Source organism: Pituophis catenifer, unplaced genomic scaffold, assembly GCF_029215685.1.
Source record: "Pituophis catenifer annectens isolate HBS135680 unplaced genomic scaffold, rPitCat1.0.hap2 SCAF_5, whole genome shotgun sequence".
NCBI lineage: Eukaryota > Metazoa > Chordata > Lepidosauria > Squamata > Colubridae > Pituophis > Pituophis catenifer.
Window position 1 is genome coordinate 2,115,969 of NW_027256885.1, and position 21,900 is coordinate 2,137,868.

At 38.8% G+C, this 21,900-nt stretch overlaps 1 pseudogene; it reads right to left on the reverse strand.

Moving 5' to 3' along the window:
• Window positions 1-20,524: 20,524 nt before the first annotated feature.
• On the reverse strand, window positions 20,525-21,657 carry LOC139317489 (zinc finger protein 774-like; annotated as a pseudogene).
• Window positions 21,658-21,900: the final 243 nt, after the last annotated feature.

Here is a 21,900-nt window from a genome sequence, read left to right on the forward strand (position 1 = left end):
AAAAAAAGAAGCTATTGTTGTATTTATTTCAAGTGCTTCTACTGACCATCTTAGAAAAAGAGCCATGTGTGTTTGCCAAGGTAGATGGTAGGTATGCATGATGAGATGACCACAACAAGATGCAGGCAGGCAAATGTGTTTGTCTGTGTTCTCTGCTAGTTCCTTGATCTGAGACAAATCTACTGTTTTGTGTACAAATTGTCGTGAGATTCTTTTCTAGAGAATAGCAGATTTGCGGATTCTGAATTTTTGGCTTTTGTTCTTATCAGTTGCACATCAGAAATGGGCAAGACTTAAAAGGGGAATTGTGCAAATTCTACCTTTCCCCCACTTGGCAAGGGATGAAAGAAATTCTCTGGAATTCTGGACAGTAACTACCTACTGGCCGTTAGATAAATAAATGTCAGGCTCTAAAACCAAGAAAGATGTGCTGAGTTGTCACCCCTCCCTCCTCAGAATCCAGACTACATTCCACCACATTAATTCCCCTTTGAGATTACAGGGGCCAAATCCAACCACCAGTTTATCACTTCAGCTTTCTTATTATGGAATTCTAGGAACTGACATGGAATTCCGGGATCAAACAGAAAAGGTTTATTGCGCAAGGTTCAGTGGCAACACAAGAAGCAAAAACTGAACCCCGAAGGGTTCTGATGCAGTTACTCTTATACATACTTTTGACATCTTATGATTGGTTACAGTTCTGACAGCCCACAGCCCCCCCCCCCTTTGTTGCTACACCATACTCTTTAGCTAGCCTTCCTTTGTTTCTTAAGCAGGAAACTCCATGTGGGTTAGTTCTGCAATTTGACACAAGTGCCTCTGCGGTTTGAATTCTTGAACTCTCCAACTGTAGAATGGTGAGCTAACCTGTGGTTTGAGTAACCTTGCAGTTTAACTTTTTGAACCCAGTATTTGTCTCTTATATTTACTAGTTAAACGGGCCCTTCAGAGATCCTCTAGGCTGACCCCATATTATTTCACTTTTATATCCAATTTCATTATTCTATATTATTCTTACCGGAGTCTAAAATCCTTATCTTGGCAACCCTCAAATGAATGGGAGGAGAGAAGATAGAATGGCTTGAACCATGGTCAGGAGCTTCACCATCTTAAGCACCATTTTAGCCCTGCAGGATGTCTCTAAATACTCTTGATTTGATTTATATTTCTTCCCGTGTTTAATATGGGAGGGAACATAATAAGAGATGAGAACATCCACCCCCAAACATTGAAACAAAACAGGGTAACAAATGACAATCTGTTGCTGGCTAAGACTTTGGAAATAGTAAAGCATTCTGTCATCAGAAAATTTGGAGAACAGAACAGAATCTGTAAGTAAGTTAGGATCCAACTTAAAACAAAAAATAGGCAGTGTGTGTGTCATCAAACTTACATGGCTTTCAAACTCTGGGATTGTTTGAACTTTTCATTGATCACTTTTGCACTTATTTTTAATTTGTGTTAAAAGTATTTTGGGAAATTTTGTTGAATTTCTATTTTCCTCACCATATTACAGTAAGGGCTTTCTTAAATATATATTTTGGTAATGTATTTGCCATAATGTAACTTTTTCAGAAAATCTTTAACGGTAATGTGAAAAAGTAAAATTACAATAGTTAACAATTTCAGAGATGGTTGCCAAAATAAATGTCTTAGATAATTTTTACCTTAATAAATGAAATCAATTTTCCAGAACAAAAAAAAGTTCACATATCCAGAATTTCCGTATATCACAAGTCACTAATGAAATTCCCCTAACTTTGAAAAGAGGTTTGCTGTGCTGCTTCTTTGGGGGGGGATCAAGGTTAAGCATTCAGTATACAGTATATGCAAGTTATATGCAAGTGTCTTGAAACTGATTTAAAATATGTTGAGTAATAATCCTGGCTCAATTTAAAAGAATGCAGGGTGCTTGAGTGGAATCAAAAAGAGCATTTATTAGTTCAGCAGAGGGAGACACAGAAAAGAGAGAAGGATTAGAATGTTACAAAAATAACTACAGTTGGGAGAGATTCAGAGCATGCAACAGAAGTTTCAAAAGTTGTTCTAGTTAAATATTGGAGTCTTAGAGTGTCCCCACATTCTGCTGGGTTCCTAAGGAACAATTGTGAAAATAAAAGAACTGTATTATCTTTTTTGTTCCCCCCACCCCCATCCCAACCTCCTAAATCAATTATTTCAAAGCTTATAGACTGAATTGAAGGAACATTTCTCCCAAATCAACTCCTGGAATCCAGCAAGAATTGCCACCATAAGGAAAGGCACCCACTTATTTATAAAAAAAAGGCATCTTACCTTGAAAGTGTTGCAAAACTTTTTAACAAAACTTGGGCTGGATTGGGAAGTATAATACAGCATGTACATAGGTAGAGTAATGTTTAAAAATGGACTGCTTTTAAATGTCAGATCAGCCTGCAATAAGGCCGGCCTTATTGCCGATTTGATCCTCGAAGAGAAGGCTAATCTGGCTGGTATAACCAAGACCTGGCTGGGCCCAGAGGGAGGCGTTCCCCTCGTAGAAATGTGCCCAGTGGGTTATCGAATATGGCACCAGTCCAGACCTCAGGGCCGGGGAGGGAGTGTGGCTGTTGTTATCAGAGAATCTCTAGTAGCCACCAGGGACACTACTCCACAAGTGCCCGGCTGTGAGATCCTTTTTCTTAGGTTGGGCTCAAGGGATCAGGTGGGATTGCTGTTGCTGTACCAGCCTCCCTGCTGTGTGGCAGCTTCCCTACCCAGGCTCCTGGACCTCACCGCAGGGCTGGCGGTGGAATTCCCCAGGCTTATAATTCTGGGGAATTTCAACATGCCATCCCTGGGGTCAGAGGTAGCCCGAGATTTCATGGAAACCATGACTTCCATGGGCCTGTCCCAGGTCATCCAGGGCCCAACTAGGAATAGTGGTCACACACCCGATTTGGTGTTCTTGTCGGAGCTGTGCCTATGTGACCTGGAATTGGTGGACCTGTCCTTGGTCCCCTTGTCATGGTCAGATCAGTCTGGTGGCAATGAGTTTCTCAAGAGCTGTACCCCACCCACCACCCACCCCCGTAGGGAGGCAGGACCTATTAGATTGGTCTGCCCCCATCGACTAATGGACCTGGATGGGTTCCAGAAGGAGCTGGGGGTTATAACTGCAGATCTACTGTGCAGTCCAGCCGAGCTCTTAGTCACTGTTTGGAATAGGAAGGTGACTGAGGTTCTGGATAGGATTGCACCCATGCAACCTCTTCTTATCCGTAGACCTCTCTGTGCCCCGTGGTATACAGAGGCACTGAGAGGGATGAAATGCATGAGGAGACGTCTAGAGTGCCACTGGTGGAAGACAGGGGATGAACTCAATTGAACACGGGTAAGAGCTGCTGCTAAGGCCTACCTTGTGGCGATTCGTGTGGCGAAGTGTAAATACTTCTCCACACTAATTGTGTCTGCAGATAATCGCCCAGTGACTCTCTTTAAAGTGAGCTGCCTCCTCCTGGGGAAGGAGATTGAGGTCCACCTGAAGGGACAAGCTGAGGAATTTGTGGATTTTCTGGAAGACAAAATCGCTCAACTTCGTTCCCAGTTAGATGCCAGCGTGGTTGCTGGTCCGGTGGAAGCCCGAGGCAGGTTCTTGCCCTGTTATCTGGGAACAGTTTGACCTTGTTGCTCCCGAGGAAGTGGACAGGATCCTAGGGAGTATGCGCACAAGCACCTGTGTATTAGACCCATGTCCCTCCTGGCTTGTGAAAGCTTCCCAGGAGGTGACAGGCGGATGGACTCTGGCGGTGATTTATGCTTCCTTACAGGAGGGGGCGGTGCCCCAGCACTTAAAGGACGCTGTGGTCCACCCTCTTCTTAAGAAGCCATCGCTGGAATCCACCTGGTTGGATAATTTCCGACCTGTCTCCAATCTTCCCTTTTTGGGGAAGGTGGTTGAGAAGGTGGTTGCGCGGCAGCTCCAGAGGTTTCTGGATAAAATGGATTATCTCGACCCCTACCAGTCAGGATTCAGACCTGGATTTGGGCCAGAAACGGCATTGGTCGCACTTTTGGATGATCTCTGGTGGGAACAGGATGGGGGTAGTGCATCCATCCTTGCTCTACTTGACCTCTCGGCGGCTTTCGATACCATCGACCATAGTATTCTCCTGGAGCAGCTTCGGGGGATGAGAGTGGGAGGGCTTGTGCTATCCTGGTTCACTTCCTTCCTCTGCGGCCGCTTTCAGTCAGTGTTGATAGGAGGGGAGTGATCCAGCCCTCGCCCACTGCTTTGCGGGGTTCTGCAGGGCTTGGTACTCTCTCCACTCCTGTTCAACATTTATATGAAGCCACTGGGTGAGATCATCTGTCACCATGGACTGAGGTATCACCAATATGCTGATGATACTCAGCTGTATGTCTCAGCCCATGGTGAGTTAAGTGATGACGTGTCCTCCCTCTTGCAGTGCCTGGAGGCTGTTAGGGGTTGGATGGGAAGCAATCGGTTGAAACTAAACCCTGGCAAGACCGAGTGGCTCTGGGTTTAGGGTTCGTTGGCTCAGGGAGAATTGCCATCTTTCGTCTTGGATGGGGTGGCACTACCCCAAACAGACCCTGTGCGTAATCTGGGGGTTCTCCTGGACTCACGACTCCTGCTCAAAGAGGTGATGGTCACGGCCAGGATAGTCTTCGCGCAACTGCGAGTTGTGCGCCAGTTACGCCCTTTCCTGGATCGGCAATCCCTACTCACAGTCATTCATGCCTTAGTCACTTCCCGTCTTGACTACTGCAACACGCTCTACATGGGGCTGCCCTTGAAGAGCATCCAGAAGCTCCAGTTGGTGCAAAATGCAGTGGCCCGCACGGTTTTGTGCAGATCCCGGTGTGTACATGTATCACCTCTCTTGTGGGAGCTGCATTGGTTGCCAATTTGCTTCTGGGTGCAATTCAAGGTGCTGGTTGTCACCTTTAAAACCCTTCATGGCGGGACTTCCGGTGGCACCGTAGGCATTGGCAGTCGCTCCCTAGCCCCGTGATCGTGTTAAAGCCGCTAAAACAGCGAAAATCAGCTGTCTAGCGGCTTGGAAACTTTCCCCTCAGGAAAAGTGGGGAAAGAGAGCAGTCGGGCGTGGGTAGAGCTCCCCAAGAGCCCCAGGAGTAATTCTGGGGCTTGAAGGGTGAGAGCTCCCTGGAAGCCCGACAGAGCTCCGGATCCGGGACGCTTCTGCTTTAAGCAGAACAAGACGCCGCGACCACCCCTGCAACAATCTTTCAAAATACTGGATACAAAAGCAGGCAGAGCAAAGGCAGGAGTGATCATAATTGCAAGTACCAAACTTTAACTCTGAATGTGTATTATATACTTCCTTCTGGATTATTAAGGGAAGAAAGAGAAAGGAAATGGCGCCGGAGCTTTAATGGGGCGTGAAAGTGAAAGTTAAGAGCAAAGTATCGTCTAGTGCTGACAGCCCCTGTTTAAAATTATTGGATTTTACTTTAAAAGAATGAAGACTTAAAATTGACTTTAGATGAATCAAAAAATTTACCGAGGACTGGAAATTAACTTGATTTAGTGGACTTATTGTTTTGGCTGTTGCAGAAGTTTAAAATTAAAATTGAAAATTAGAAAATGGCTTCAAGGCAAATAAAAACTGTTGCGGCTAAAAGTGCTGGGGGATCACCAGCCCAATTATCTAAATTGCAATCTTTGTCAGCTCCAATGGAACCACAAATATTAACACTGGAAGCTTTGCAGGAAGCGTTAAAGACACAAGCCTCTGTTTTAGAGGAAAAAATAACTTCTGTCTTTGAAGAAAAAATGCGGGATGTGGCTGAAGAGATGGCAGAAATTAAAGAGGTAATTTAAATTCGAAATAAGGAAATCAGAGAAGATATTGTTTTGGCATTTCAGGGTCTGGCAAGCCATATTGAAGGGCTGGATGAAAGAGTGGAAGAAATTAATCAATCCAATGTGGATTTGGAAAATAAAATGGGCGAGGTCCAGACAAAGATGGAGAGGGCAGACTTAGAAGTGACAATGATACAATATAGGGCAATGGAGTTTGCCCTGAGAGTAAGAGGCCTGAGAGAAAATAATCAAGAGAATTTGCGAGAGATCTTTGCAGAAGCCTTAGCACAGATAATTGGAGAACAAAAGGCAGATCTTGAATGACAAATTGACAAAATTTATCATGTTAACTCATGGGTTGCCAGACAGAAACATTTACCAAGAGATATTGTAATCTACTTTACAACAAGGAGGATATGAAATGAAATTTTACAAGCTTCCTACAAAAATAAACTTCAAGTGTAAAACTTGAGGAGGTTTTAATACTGAAAGAAATTCCCCCCAAAATACTGAGAACCAGAAAGGACTATGCTTTTTTTGGTGGAAGAACTTAGAAATCGCCAGATACAGTACAGATGGGAGGTTTCAGTTGGATTAGTGGTGAATTACTCAGGAGAAAGATATCGTCTCAATACAGTTTGGAAGGCAAGAGACTTTTACACAAATGTATTAAAGGTTGGATGCCCACCGTCCCCAGAAGCTAGAAGAAGAAAGGAAGCAGAGGAGGCAAGAAAGGGGGAGAAAGAAGAAATGTAGGCACAGGCCCAAGGAGGGGTTTTGATTACTCAAGAAGACTTAATACAACTCTCGGGCACTGTTCAAGCTCCAGTGTTATTGGAAAAAGCAGAGGAACCAAAGGATCAGAGACAGACCCGAGCGGCAACTAAGCGCAGAGAAGAATTAAAGGTGCAGCAAATTCAGACGAAAACTCAAGAAATCACAAAAATAGAAGCAGTGGGAGGAGCAAGGCCGAAGGGGAAAATGCAGGAAGATTTTCAGCTGATGCTCCAAAAGCTTCAAGGTGCCAAGAATGGCAACTAGATTTTTAACTTGGAATGTCAATGGTTTAAATTCACCGCAAAAGAGGAGGAAAATGTTTCATTATCTGAAACAGTACAAAAATGAAGTAATTTGTTTGCAAGAGACACATATTAGAATGAAAGATCAAAAATATTTGATAAATGCAAGATTGGGAACACATTTTGTAGCATCTGCACCAGAAAAGAAAAATGGCATAGTTATATACTTAAAAAAAGACTTAATAGCTAGACTAATTGAAGCAGATGATCAAGGAAGATATATAGCAATTGAAATTTTAATAGAGGGGGAAAAATACTTTTAATTGGAGTATATGCACCTAACCAACAACAAGAAAAATTTTACAAGCTTTTACATACCAAACTAATACAATGGGATTACAAATCGTGTATATTATTGGGTGATTGGAATGGAGTTTTGGATACTAAAAAAGACAAAAAGGGACCTTCGCAAAATATTCAAATGCGCGCTAGATTGCCTAAATCTTTCTTTGATATGATGGAAGATATGGAGTTGAGAGATATCTGGCGAGAACGGAATGTTGAAGAAAAAGACTTTATTTTTTTTTCTGATAGACACCAATCCCTTTCTAGGATTGACTTTATATTAATTACTAATGATTTTCTTTCTAGGGTGAAGAAGACGAAGATATGTCCAAGAACATTAACAGATCATAGCCCGGTGTGGGTGGAACTGGAACATGAAAAGGGACCCAGGAGGTCCTGGAGGTTAAATGAAAATTTGTTTAGATATGAGGAAAATATGAAAGAATGTAAAAAATTTTTGAAAGAATTTTTTGTTATGAATATGCATAAAGGTACATCTATGGAAGTGGTATGGGATGCAAGCAAAGCATATATGAGAGGTATTTTAATATATTTGAATAATATACACAGACGTAGACAGGAAAAAAAACGGATTGATTTAGAAGAGGAAATAAAAAAGAGAGAGCAAGTATTAACATTGAACCCAGCAGATAAGAAAACAAAAGAAGCAATTAATTTATTGCGAGGGCAATTTAATATGTTGATGGCAGATCAGGCTGCAACTAATCTGCAATATGCTAAACATCATACTTTCTGCAATGCTAACAAACCAGGTAGATGGTTAGCACATTTGTTAAGGAAAAAACAAAAGCTACGTACTAAAGAGAAAATAGAATATAAAGGTAAAGAGGTGTATCAGCAAAACATGATTAAAAAAGCATTTTTAGAATTTTACACGAGGTTGTATGCTAGTGATAAAATTCAAGGTATAGATATAGATAGATATCTACAGAAGGAGAATATTTCTATAGTTACAGAAGAGCAAAGGGAAGGTTTGAATCAACCGATAACCTCAGAAGAAATTGTCTTAGCAATTAAACAGTTGAAAGTGGGTAAAGCTCCTGGGACAGATGGATTGACAGCTGTTTATTATAAAAATTTGCAGTTAGAAATGGTGGAACCACTTAAGGAATTATTTATTAAAATACAATCTGGAGGAGATGTACCCTCATCTTGGAGAACAGCATTTATTTCTTTAATTCCAAAAGAGGATCAAGACCATAGTCAGCCAAAGAACTATAGGCCTATATTGCTTTTAAATACAGATTACAAGATTTTTGCTCAAATATTAGCAAATAGGTTAATGCTAATTATGCAACAAACGATTCATAATGATCAAACTGGTTTTATAAATGGGAGACAAATGAAAAGTAACGTAAGGCAAATAGTTAACATATTGGAATATTTGGGGAAGAACAACCAAGTCCCTGCGGCGCTTATATTTTTGGATGCAGAGAAGGCATTTGATTGATTGAATTGAAATTTTTTATTGAAAATAATAGAAAAGGGGACTTCCAGCGGTGACGTCATCACGAAAGGGTGAGGAAACGGAGGCTCCATTTCTGAAACCCAAATTTCTTTATTAGTTGCTCTTTAAGGGCATTCCTGAACTCGGAGGGATCAGGAACCGAAAGGGGAATTCGCGAAGCCCCGTGGTGTTGCGCTGTCGTCAGGGAGGACGAGCGATCAACCCCTTAAATTGGTGGAGAAGAAGTCGGCTTTTTCGGCGGACAGGAGTGATGGTGCCCGTCTAGATTGAAGCAAGGAGTGGAAGCAATTTCGAGTTACTGTCAGAAAGATCACCTACAACAAAGGCGGTAAAAGCAGGAGACGCGCGATCGAAGTAGAGGAGGATAATTGAAGTTACAACAGCGGCGGTACAAGAGGAAAAGAAAACGGGGAAATAACATAGCGCGGAAGAGGAGGAACCCATAGAATGACTAAACAAACATAAGAGAAGGAGAAAGAGCACTTGAAGAAGACGAAGGAAGTGGAATGAGAGCGGATTTCTACATGTGAGTGGAAGGAGCAGCTGGTGGAATTTGTGAGCATAGACAATTTGTTTGAACTCTGGATTCATAATTGATCTCAACTCAAAAAGATTTGAAAATTGAACACAGAGACTGAAATACCGGATTTTGAGTGGAAGGAATAGGCGGTGGACTTTGTGAGCATAGAAGACTTGTTTGGACTTTAGATTTATAACAATCTGGTTAAAAACAATTTAAATCTAAAAAGACTTGAAAACTGAATGCAGAGAGTGAAATATCGGGACGAGCAAAAGTGACTGAGACGGACATAGACCGCAATTTAATAACTGTAAAAGAACTGAAGAAGAGAGGTAAAAGAAGAAGAAAAGTAAAGGAACAAAGGAATAAAAATTAATCTAAGGGAAGTGAACTATTAATTTTGAATTACCTTAATTTTTGAATTACCTTTTAATTTTGAATTAAAAAAAAGATAGAACTAATATTTAAATAGTTAATACGTTTAACATTTAAAAGCATTATAAACAAGTAATAATATATTTATAAATATAAATTGCACTCTGAAATTATAAGTGGTGGTAAAAGAAAGATAAGAAATTATTGTTAGAGTGAATGACTGGAATTTTAATATGAAATAGTAAATGAGTTGATTATATATATTTTTTTGAGACAGATTGACTGATAAATGAAGTGACTGAATAGATTGGTAACTAGAAAATTAAGAAAACTAAAAATTGTGATTGATGAAATAAGTATAAGTAAATTGATTTGTATTGTGAGTAGGAATTAATTGTTTAAGTCGGGTAATTGGGAATGTAATATAATATAAATAAGGTGTGTGGAGTATAAGTGGCATGTGGAGGAAAAAAGAGATATCAAGGAATAACCTAAAAATTGATGTTAAGGTTGGCAAGCTTTACACGAATATTGAAAATGTCTACAACATCTACCATAACAAAAACAGGGAAAAAACCTACAACAAATACGATAGTAATGACTCCCTCCCCTCTACAACAAAAAACAATAGATAGCATGATAGGGAAGGAAAAAGAAAAATTGGAAATGGCACCAAATGTAATACAGGACATGTTTCAAAAGATTCAGGAATCACTGCTCAGAACACAAGAAAAAATAGCCGAAAATCAGGAAGGAATGAGAACGTTCCACGCAGAGATTAGAAATGAAATAGGAGAAGTTAAGGAGGACATTAAGACCATGAATGAAAAAATTGGGGGTATTCAACACTCAATAGCAGAAAACGAACAGAGGATTAGGAAAGCGGAAACGAAAATAGACCATGTAGAATTAAAAGTAGAAGCAATGGAACAAAAAACTTTACAACTAAATAAAGAAATGTCAGATTCTTTAGCTATGCTTGAAATGGAAAAGGCCTCATATTTTCTGCTCTTTCAAAATGTACCAGAAGAAAAAAATGAGGACTTAGAAGGAAAAATGGTGGAGATTATCGCGGGAATGACTCAAAAAGATCAAAAGGAAATAAAAGGACAATTGGAGGAAACCTATCGTGTACAAACAAATTATATAAGGAGGCACAGACTGGCGAGAGAAGTCCACGTTAAATTTTCAAAAAGACCTATTCGGGATGAAGTCTACAAGAAATCTAGAGAAGAAACAGTGACCTATAATGATAAAGAAATTATAATCCTAAAACAGACACCCCAAAGAATAAGAAATCTACAGCAAAAATATCAGTTTCTAACATCATTACTGATCAAGTATAAGATAATGTACAGATGGTTGCCAATAGAGGGGATCTTAATTACGTGGGAAGATAAAAAATACAAAATAGACACCCTAGAGAAAGCAAGAGAATTTCATAGCACACATTTTAGGCTGGAGGAAGAGCAGGAAAGTAAGGAGGAAACAGATAGTAGAAGTCAAGAAGAAGAGCAAATAGAAACAAATCAAGAAAAAGAAATAAGACAGAGGGAAAAAAAAGAAAGAGAGGAGAAAGAAGGTGCAAAGGCAAAGACACGGATGGAAACAAGTTACACAAAAAGACAGATACAATAGGCAATGGACAAACCAATTAAACTCTTTTCGGTAAATATTAATGGATTGAATGCCCCAAAGAAAAGGAATCAAATATTCACAAAATTACGAAAATTAGAAGCAGATGCGATATGTCTGCAAGAAGTACACATCCAAAAGGAACACCAGAAAATTCTAGAAAACCCCAAATTAGGAAGATTATATACATCCCTGGCCCCAAAAAAGAAAAAAGGAGTAGTGATTTACATAAAAGAAAAAATACAAGCTAAATTAGTTTATACTGATGAGGAAGGCAGAGTGGTGATGGTAGAATTAGGAATAGGAAAGGGGAAAATGTTAATTGTAGTGATTTATGCACCTAATCAAAAATTACAGGATTTTTTTAAAGACCTACATAAAAAATTAGCAGAATTAGAATATGAAGATATTTGTTTAATAGGGGATTATAATGCAATAGTAAATGCAAACACCATAAAACCGACAAAAAAAAAAAAAGAAAAGAAAAAGGAAATACTTCCAAAAGAATTTTTTAACATGGCTGAAGAATTAAATTTGACAGATGTATGGAGGGAAACACATGAAGGTGAGGCCCAATATACCTTTTACTCTCATCCACATAATTCATGGTCAAGACTGGACATGGCCTGGATGACCCCAAATATCAAAACAGCAGTGGAAAAAATTGAGATAGGCATAAACCAATGGGCAGATCATAATCCACTATTTATAAACTGGAAAGGGGAAAGAAGGCATAAAAGATGGATGATGAATCAAAGAATATGTAAAGAAAAAGAGTTTAATTTGATGTTAGAAAAAGAAATAAAAATATTCTTTCAGATAAATAAAATAGAGGAAACCTCCTTACAAAATACATGGGATACCCTAAAAGCATATATAAGGGGCCTAGTAATAGCATATACGAGGAAGAAAAATAAAGAGAAGAAACAACAATTAGATAAATTAGAGAAAGACCTAAAACAAATAGAACAAAAATTGCAGAAAGAACCCCAGGATAAAATAATAAAAGAAGAATGGAACATAATTAAGCATAAATTGAATTTGATAAACCAAAAGGAATTAGCCCAAAAAATAAAAATGGCGAAACAAAACTATTTTGAATACGCAAATAAAACAGGCAGATGGTTAGCCTATAAATTGAAGAAAGAAAGGAATAAAAGAATGATACACCAATTGAGAGACGACAAATGGGAAATCCAACATAACAGAGAGGCCAAAAAAGAAATTATTAAGAAATTTTATGCCAACTTATATAAACAAGAAGAAATAGAGGAAGAAAAGATAAAACAATACATAGAAAAATCTGAAATGCCAAAAATTACAGAAGACCAAAGAGAAATTCTCAACAGGCCAATAACTAAATTAGAATTAGACGAAGTACTGAAAAAGCAAAAAAATAACAAAACACTGGGACCCAATGGGCTACCGGTAGAAGTATATAAAACAATGCAAGAAGCACTGGGAGAAAATACGTTGCGATTATACAACGAAGCCATGGAGAAAGCCAAAATTCCAAAAACATGGACAGAAGCGATAATTAATATTATCCCAAAAGAAGATACAGATCCCCAGCAAATTCAAAATTACAGACCTATCTCATTACTGAACACCGACTACAAAATATTTGCAGCAATTCTGGCCGAAAGAATTAAATTAGTATTAAATACATATATACACCCAGACCAAAATGGATTTCTGCCGGGACGCCAAATAAAAAACAATATGAGAACAGTACTTAATACTTTAGAATACTATGAATCGCACCCAGAAAAACAGGCTGCGTTGGTTTTCCTTGACGCCCAAAAAGCCTTTGACAACCAAAATTGGAAATTTATGATCAGACAATTACAAAATATGCAAATTGGGGAAAAATTTGGAAAAATTATAGAAGAAATTTATACTAACCAATCAGCAAAGATAATTATGAATGACATAACAGATAAATTTAATATAACAAAAGGAGTTAGACAAGGTTGCCCACTCTCTCCCTTACTGTATATTCTATCATTGGAAATCCTGCTGAAAAAAATCAGAGATGATCAAGGAATTGAAGGTTTAAAGATCAATAAAGAAGAATACAAAGCCCAGGCCTTTGCTGATGATTTAGTGTTTATAATAGAAAATCCTATGGAATCTATACCCAATTTGTTTCAAAAAATAGAAGAATTCAGAGAAGTGGCCGGACTAAAAATCAATAAAAGCAAATCGAAACTAATTGTAAAAAATCTAACGAAAAATCAAGAAAAAGAATTGTCAGATAGTATACAAATTCAAACAACGAAAAAAATAAAATATCTAGGAATCTGGTTGTCCACGAGAACGTCAGCAATAAAAGAAAATAATTATGATAAACTAATAGAACAAACAAGGAAAGACTTAGAAAAATGGGAAAATTTACACATCTCATTCCTAGGAAGAATTTCGGCCATTAAAATGACTATACTACCTAAATTTTTATATCTGTTTCAGGTTACTCCAATAAAAATAGATAAATTGTTCTTTGAAAAATTGAATAAAATGACATCTAAATTTATATGGCAAGGGAAAAGGCCACGAATAAAATTTAAGCTGCTCCAGGATACAAAAGATAGAGGAGGAGCTGCACTCCCAGATTGGGAGATATACTATCAAGCAGCAGTACTATCGTGGGTTAAAGACTGGATAGAATTAAAGAATTCTAGAATTTTAACAATTGAGGGACACGAACTCCAAATTGGCTGGCACTCTTTCATGTGGGATGAAAAATACAAAACACATTCATACTTTAAAAGACACACAATAAGAAACTCATTACTACAAACTTGGCTTAAAATCAAAAAACAACATTACATGAAAATACCAAGTTGGTTATCGCCGGTAGAATCAATTAGACATCCAAATTTAACAGATAAGACAAAAATAATTAGATATAAAGATTTAATCGACCACCAAGGTAAACTAAAAACAAAACAACAAGTGGACACAGAATTAGATAGAGAAATAGATTGGTGGACTTATACCCAAATACAATCTAAATACAGAGAACATATAAAAACATATGAAATTAATAAACAAAAACAAGAAATAGACAAAATTATATCAGACTCAGAAAACAAATTAATTAGCAGAATCTATAAATTTCTTTTACGCTATAAAATGGAAGAAGAGACAGTCAAGGAAACGATGATAAAATGGGCTCAAAACATTAAACATACAATACCTTTGGAAAAATGGGAAAAATTTTGGCAAATAAATATAAAATTAACAAGAGCAGTGGCGTATAAGGAAAACCAACTTAAAATGTTTTATAGGTGGCACATGTCTCCAACTAGACTGGCGAAAATACAGCCCAAAAATAGCCCGATCTGCTGGAAGTGTAAGAAGACACAAGGAACCTTCTATCATTTATGGTGGACATGCCCGGCAGCAAAGAAATTTTGGTCTAATATTAAAAAATGGTTGGAACAAATAACAGAAACAGATAGATAAAGAACCAGAAATATTTTTACTAGGAATTTTTAATAAATCATACCCTAAAGATATCAAATACCTTACATACTAACAGCTGCAAGAATAATCTATGCAAAAAATTGGAAGCAAGAAAGAACGCCAAATGAAACAGAATTAATAGAAAAAATTCTAGAATGCGCTGAAATGGATAGGTTAACCAAAGAAATACAAGAAAGAGAAGAATCAGACTATTACAAAGTATGGAACAATTGGTATAATTGGTTAAAAACTAGAAACAAACAAAAAATATAGGGGGAAATATTACCGGTATAAAAAATGTTATTAGATTAAGGAGAGGTGAAGAAACGTATTATAAGCAGAATGCCACTTTGAAATAATGCTTAAGAAGGAAACATAATCTTTTTCTTTTTGTTTATATGTTGTATAAATGTTTGTTGTGTGTATGTTATGTTATGTTTTTTTTAATATTTATACTCTAATAAAAATCTATTTAAAAAAAAAGAAAATAATAGAAAAGATGCAGTTTGGAGAGTATTTTACACAATCTATTAAGGCAATATACCAGAAACAAACAGCACAAATAATAATTAATGGTAGTTTAACAGAAACTTTTAATATTGAAAAAGGAACAAGACAAGGATGTCCTTTGTCTCCATTACTGTTCATTTTGACTTTAGAATTTTTGCTGAATAAAATACGTGGTTCAGATAAAATAAAGGGAATTAAAATTAGGCATTATGATTATAGATTACGAGCATTTGCAGATGACTTGGTTGTTACTTTAACCCAACCAGTGCAATCGGTTATAGGTTTAATGGATATAATTAATCAATATGGACAAGTATCTGGATTTAAAATAAATGCAGGGAAAACAAAGATAATGACTAAAAATATGACTATAAATCAAAAAGAAGAAATAGAAAGAGTAACAGGATTTGAAATAGTAAAGAAGGTTAAATATTTAGGGGTTTATATTGTGACTTCAAATGTAAAATTATACAAGTATAATTACGAACCATTGTGGCAAAAAATACAGAAAGAGATGGAAAACTGGAAAAAACTACAACTGTCTTTGTTGGGAAGAATAGCAGCAGTAAAAATGAATGTTTTACCAAAGTTTTTACAGTCAGGTCCAGAAATATTGGGACATCGACACAATTCTAACATCTTTGGCTCTATACACCACCACAATGGAGTTGGAATGAAACAAACACAATGTGCGTTAACTGCAGACTGTCAGCTTTAATTTGAGGGTATGTACATCCAACTCAGGTGAACGGTGTAGGACTTACAGCAGTTTGTATATGTGCCTCCCACTTGTTAAGGGACCAAAAGTAATGGGACAATTGGCTTCTCAGCTGTTCCATGGCCAGGTGTGTGATATTCCCTCATTACCCCAATTACAATGTGCAGATAAAAGGCCCAGAGTTCATTTCAAGTGTGCTATTTGCATTTGGAATCTGTTGCTGTCAACTCTCAAGATGAGATCCAAAGAGCTGTCACTATCAGTGAAGCAAGCCATCATTAGGCTGAAGAAACAAAACAAACCCATCAGAGAGATAGCAAGAACATTAGGCATGGCCAAAACAACTGTTTGAAACATTCTCAAAAAGAAGGAACGCACCGGTGAGCTCAGCAACACCAAAAGACCTGGGAGACCATGGAAAACAAGTGTGGTGGATGACCAAAGAATTCTTTCCCTGGTGAAGAAAACACCCTTCACAACAGTTGGCCAGATCAAGAACACTCTCCAGGAGGTAGGTGTATGTGTGTCAAAGTCAACAATCAAGAGAAGACTTCACCAGGGTGAATACAGAGGGTTCACCACAAGATGTAAACCATTGGTGAGTTTCAAAAACAGGAAGGCCAGATTAGAGTTTGCCAAAACATCTAACAAAGTCTTCACAGTTCTGGAACAAGATCCTATGGACAGATGAGACCAAGATCAACTTGTACCAGAGTGATGGGAAGAGAAGAGTATGGAGAAGGAAAGGAATTGCTCATGATCCTAAGCATACCACCTCATCAGTGAAGCATGGTGGTGGTAGTGTCATGGCGTGGGCATGTATGGCTGCCAATGGAACTGGTTCTCTTGTATTTATTGATGATGTGACTGCTGACAAAAGCAGCAGGATGAATTCTGAAGTGTTTTGGGCAATATTATCTGCTCACATTCAGCCAAATGCTGCAGAACTCATTGGACGGCACTTCACAGTGCAGATGGACAATGACCCAAAGCATACTGCAAAAGCAACCAAAGAATTTTTGAAGGGACAGAAGTGGAATGTTATGCAATGGCCAAGTCAATCACCTGACCTGAATCCCATTGAGCATGCATTTCACTTGCTGAAGACAAAACTGAAGGGAAAATGCCCCAAGAACAAGCAGGAACTGAAGACAGTTGCAGTAGAGGCCTGGCAGAGCATCACCAGGGATGAAACCCACTGTCTGGTGATGTCTATGCGTTCCAGACTTCAGGCTGTGATTGACTGCAAAGGATTTGCAACCAAGTATTAAGAAGGGAAAGTTTGATTTATGATTATTATTCTGTCCCATTACTTTTGGTCCCTTAACAAGTGGGAGGCACATATGCAAACTGCTGTAAGTCCTACACCGTTCACCTGAGTTGGATGTACATACCCTCAAATTAAAGCTGACAGTCTGCAGTTAACGCACATTGTATTTGTTTCATTCCAACTCCATTGTTGTGGTGTATAGAGCCAAAGATGTTAGAATTGTGTCGATGTCCCAATATTTCTGGACCTGACTGTATTTCTTTTTCAAATGATATCAATACTTAAAAAAGATGCAAATTTGAAGGGATGGCAGAAGGGTATCAGTAACTTTGTTTGGGCAGGAAAGAGACCGAGAATAAAGCAAAAAATAATGCAAGATATACGTGAGAGAGGAGGTCTCAAAATGCCCAATTTAAGATTGTATTATGAGGCAGCTGCCCTTTCAGCAATTAGTGATTGGATTAACTCAACAGAAGAGAGAATATTGAATATAGAGGGATATGATTTGGTATATGGCTGGCATGCAGATTTATTATAGGATAAAAAGGTGGATAAGAATTTTAAAAGTCATATATTAAGGAATGTGTTATTACGTGTCTGGAAAAAGTATCAATATAAACTGAACAATAAAATACCTATATGGGCAATACCCAGACATGCGATAGAGAATATAAGTGTAGAACAAAAACAAGATGTGATTACTTACAAAGAGTTTCTTATTATGGAAAGAGGCACATTCCAGTTAAAATCTTTGAATGTATTAAAAGAAGAAAGGATAATTCAAACTTGGTTTCAGTATGGACAGCTGCATGCTAGATGGAAAGAGGATCAGAAAATTGGTATCTTGCAAAATGAGGAAAACTTGGTAAAACAAATTAGAGACCAAGGTCAAATGCACATAAAAAGGTTGTATAATGTACTGATAGAGATAGATTCAGAAACGGAGTTAGTCAAAGACTGTATGATAAAATGGGCACAAAATATTGAGGAACCAATAATGATGGAAACGTGGGAAAAAATATGGGTTAGAAACGTAAAATTTACGCAAGCCCAAAACTTGAGAGAGAAATTTTTTATAAAATGTTTTATAGATGGCATCTAGATCCTAAAAGGTTAGCTTGTATGTATCCAGGTTTACAATCCAAGTGTTGGAGATGTAAGTGTAATGATGCCACGTATTATCATATATGGTGGACGTGTAAAAAAATCAAGGCATTTTGGATAAAAATATGGTGGATTATGCAAAATATTCTTAAAAAGAAGATAAAGTTTACCCCACAGTTGTTTTTTTCATTGGGTATAATTACAGATTGTACGGTTATAGAGACTAATTTGATTTTGAACTTAATAACCGCAGCCAGACTTTTGGTGGCGCAGCACTGGAAGAAGGAAGATCTACCTACTATTGAAGAATGGACACTAAAAGTAGTGAATTTAGTGGAGATGGCTAAAATGTCAGCATATTTGAAGGATCACTCAAATGAAAGATATATATTGGAATGGAGAAGATGGATTGACTATATTCAAAATAAATATGGGACTAAAAAGTTTCAAATAGCTTATGAATGAAAAAAAAAGATATTTAAGGGAATTCTTATATTTAGTCATGTAAAGGGGAGTTAAAGTGCAAGGGGGAGATAGGAGTTTATAGATAGTTTGCATATGTTAGCTTATGTTTGTTAAATGCTATACCCTGTATTTTGCTCTGGGAAGTCCGGGGGGGGAGGAGGGTTGGGTTGGGTTGGAAGGGGGGGAGGGGGGGAAATTGTTTGTAAAAAAATTTTAAAAAAAACTTTTCAATAAATAAAAAACCCTTCATGGCTTGGGACCAGGTTATCTGAGGGACCATCTCTTGCCGGTCACATCTACCCAATCCAGCAGAGCGGGGAGGCAGGGAATGGTGCGGGTCCCATCCCTGAGGGAGATACACCTGGTGGGACCCAGAAGGGCCTTCTCTGTGGTGGCTCCCTCTCTCTGGAACATCATTCCCCCAGAGATTAGAACGGCCCCCACTCTAATTCTCTTGCGGAAGGTGCTGAAGACCTGGTTCTGCCAGCGGGCCTAGGGAACCCAGAGTGGGATAGAGCCCATTAAATGGCTCATGTGATCGGCTGTCGCTGGGGCGGGAGGTGTGGGGTGGGGGGTGATTTTATTACATTTATTTGATTTTTTTATTAGTTTTACTGTTTTTAATTGTGTTTTTTATATTCTGTAAGCCGCCTTGAGTCACCATGGGCAAATAGGTGGCAATATAAATTTAAATAATAATAATAATAATAATAATAATAATAATAATAATAATAATAATAATAATGATTTAGGGAGCTGGATCATACAGCTTGACCATAAGGCAGCCACCACAGCGCTCTGTAGCACAGGCATGCAGGGACTGCAGTGAGGGACATGTTCAAGTGGAGAGTAGACACCACAGAATACCCTACAAATATAAATACAACTATATTTGTTGCAGAAGGACACGACCGCTTTGCATCTACGTACAGTTCTGCTGTTTGTCCACGATGACTTTTGATGACTCACTGGTTTGAGCTATTATGAGTGTTGTAGGCATTCTACTCTCTTCTACTATATCCCAATCATTTCAATTCCTTAAGCTCCTCAGCTTCAGCAGGATGATTCAGTCTCTTACTTCTGTCTTGTTCTCTCCAAACTGTCTTTCCCATCTCCTAGCCAACTGTGCTTCTATCATCTTCACTGTCCTGCCATTCCTGTTCCTCAATCAATTTCTCCTGCCTTAAATTATCTAGTCTCCCATTCTTCCCTTATGCTTTCGCCTCTATCATCCTGCCAGTCGTGCTTTGTGATCTCATCCTGATCTTTTCCCCCAGTGTTTGAATTACTGTCACCTTGTACATATTCTTCTACGCTTTCACCATCTTCATCATCATGACACTCTAGCCTGATACTCGGATTGTCATCCTGGAAACTCTCCTCCACCCTCCTGTAATCATCATCATCGTCATCATCATCCTCCTGACATTCCAGCCTCATGCTTTCAGTACAATCGCCCTGTGATCCCGGTTCCAGTTGTTCATCCTCATCGTCCTGCCACTTGGTCCTCATGGAGGATTCCACACCATCTTTCCAGGTCTGCCTCATGCTTTCTCTGCCATCATCCTGCAATTGTTGCTCCAGACCCTCATCAATGTCATCCTGCCACTCCACCCTCATGGCCTCATCCCCAACACCCTGCCATTCAGGTTCCATAATCCCTATTCCATTCCCCTGCCACAGGCTATGTGCTTCCCCTCCCACTCCCTGGTCCCCAACCTCTTCCATCCCAGCCGTTTCCCATCCTTCCATCAAAGTCAATGTCTCCCCTCTCCTCACATGGGCTCGCAGATGCTAAGAAAGTGCCAATTTCTGTCCAAACCCTCTTCCACAATAGGAACATTGAAAGGGCTTCTCACCGGTGTGTGTTGCTTGATGCTGAAGGAGAGCAGAACTATGCACAAAGCCTTTCCCACAGTCTGCACATGAGTAGGGCTTTTGCCCTGCATGAATACGCTGGTGTATATGGTAGGTGGAGCTGACACTGAAACTCTTCCCACACTGGCTGCAACAGTAGGGTTGTTCACCGGTGTGAGTTCACTGGTGTTGCAAGAGTACCAAGCTTACACCAAAACCTTTCCCACACTCATCACATTTGAAGGGTTTCTGGCTTCGGTGCACCCGCTGATGCTGCTGGAGGTTGGAGCTCTGATTGAATCCTTTCCCACAGTCTGGACAGCGAAAGGGATGCTCGCTCATATGGATCTGCTGGTGTCGGATAAGATGGGAGCTCTCCACAAAATGTTTCCCACACTCAGGGCAGCCAAAAGGCCGTTCTCCAGTATGTGCACAGAGGTGACGGACCAAATCAGCCCGGAGACGAAAGGTTTTGGTACACTTCCCACAGGAAAATGGACGTTCCCCAGAATGGAAGCGTTTGTGTTGGGTAACCTTTGAGCTCTGAGAAAAGCATTTTCCACAGATGGAGCAGACGTAAGGCTTCTCCCCAGTGTGGATCCGCTTGTGCTGAATGAGATCAGAACTATGGCTGAAGCTCCGTCTACACTCTGGACAGGTGAAGGGTTGTTCGCCTGTATGTGTCCATTGGTGGATGATGAGATTGGAGCTCTGTGAGAAGCCCTTGCCACAATGTGTGCACCGGTATGGCTTCTCACCTGTATGAGAACGCATATGCTGAACTAAGTGAGAGTCTTGGCGATAACTTTTGTCACAATGGGAGCATTTGTAGAGTTTCTCACCTGTATGGACACGGCGGTGATGGATTAGGTGAGAGCTGTTACTAAAGCTCTTCCCAGAGTCAGGACAAATGGTAGCTTTGAGCATTTTGTCATTGTCAGAAAGATTATCTGTAGGTTCCTGTTCCAGAGATATGATAGATTCACCGTTACAGACCTCATGCTGAGTGCTTTCCATCTGATAGTCTTCTATTCCTTTCACTGGAGAGTCTCTATGTTGCATTTGTTGGTCTTCTTTCTGTTTGTTCTGTGATTCTGCTTCCTCTTCTTTGTTTTCATGTGTCATCTCAATGCCTACAGTCAGAAGTTATATCACAACAGTTTAATCTCATTCTCACCATATAAATTTAAACTTTTTACTCTGTTACTTTAGGAAAGCAGATTATATCTTAAAATATAAAAAATATAAAATCTTTCTTTAAGATGATAGAGGAAATAAACTTAAAAGATGCATGGAGAGAAAGAAATGAAAAA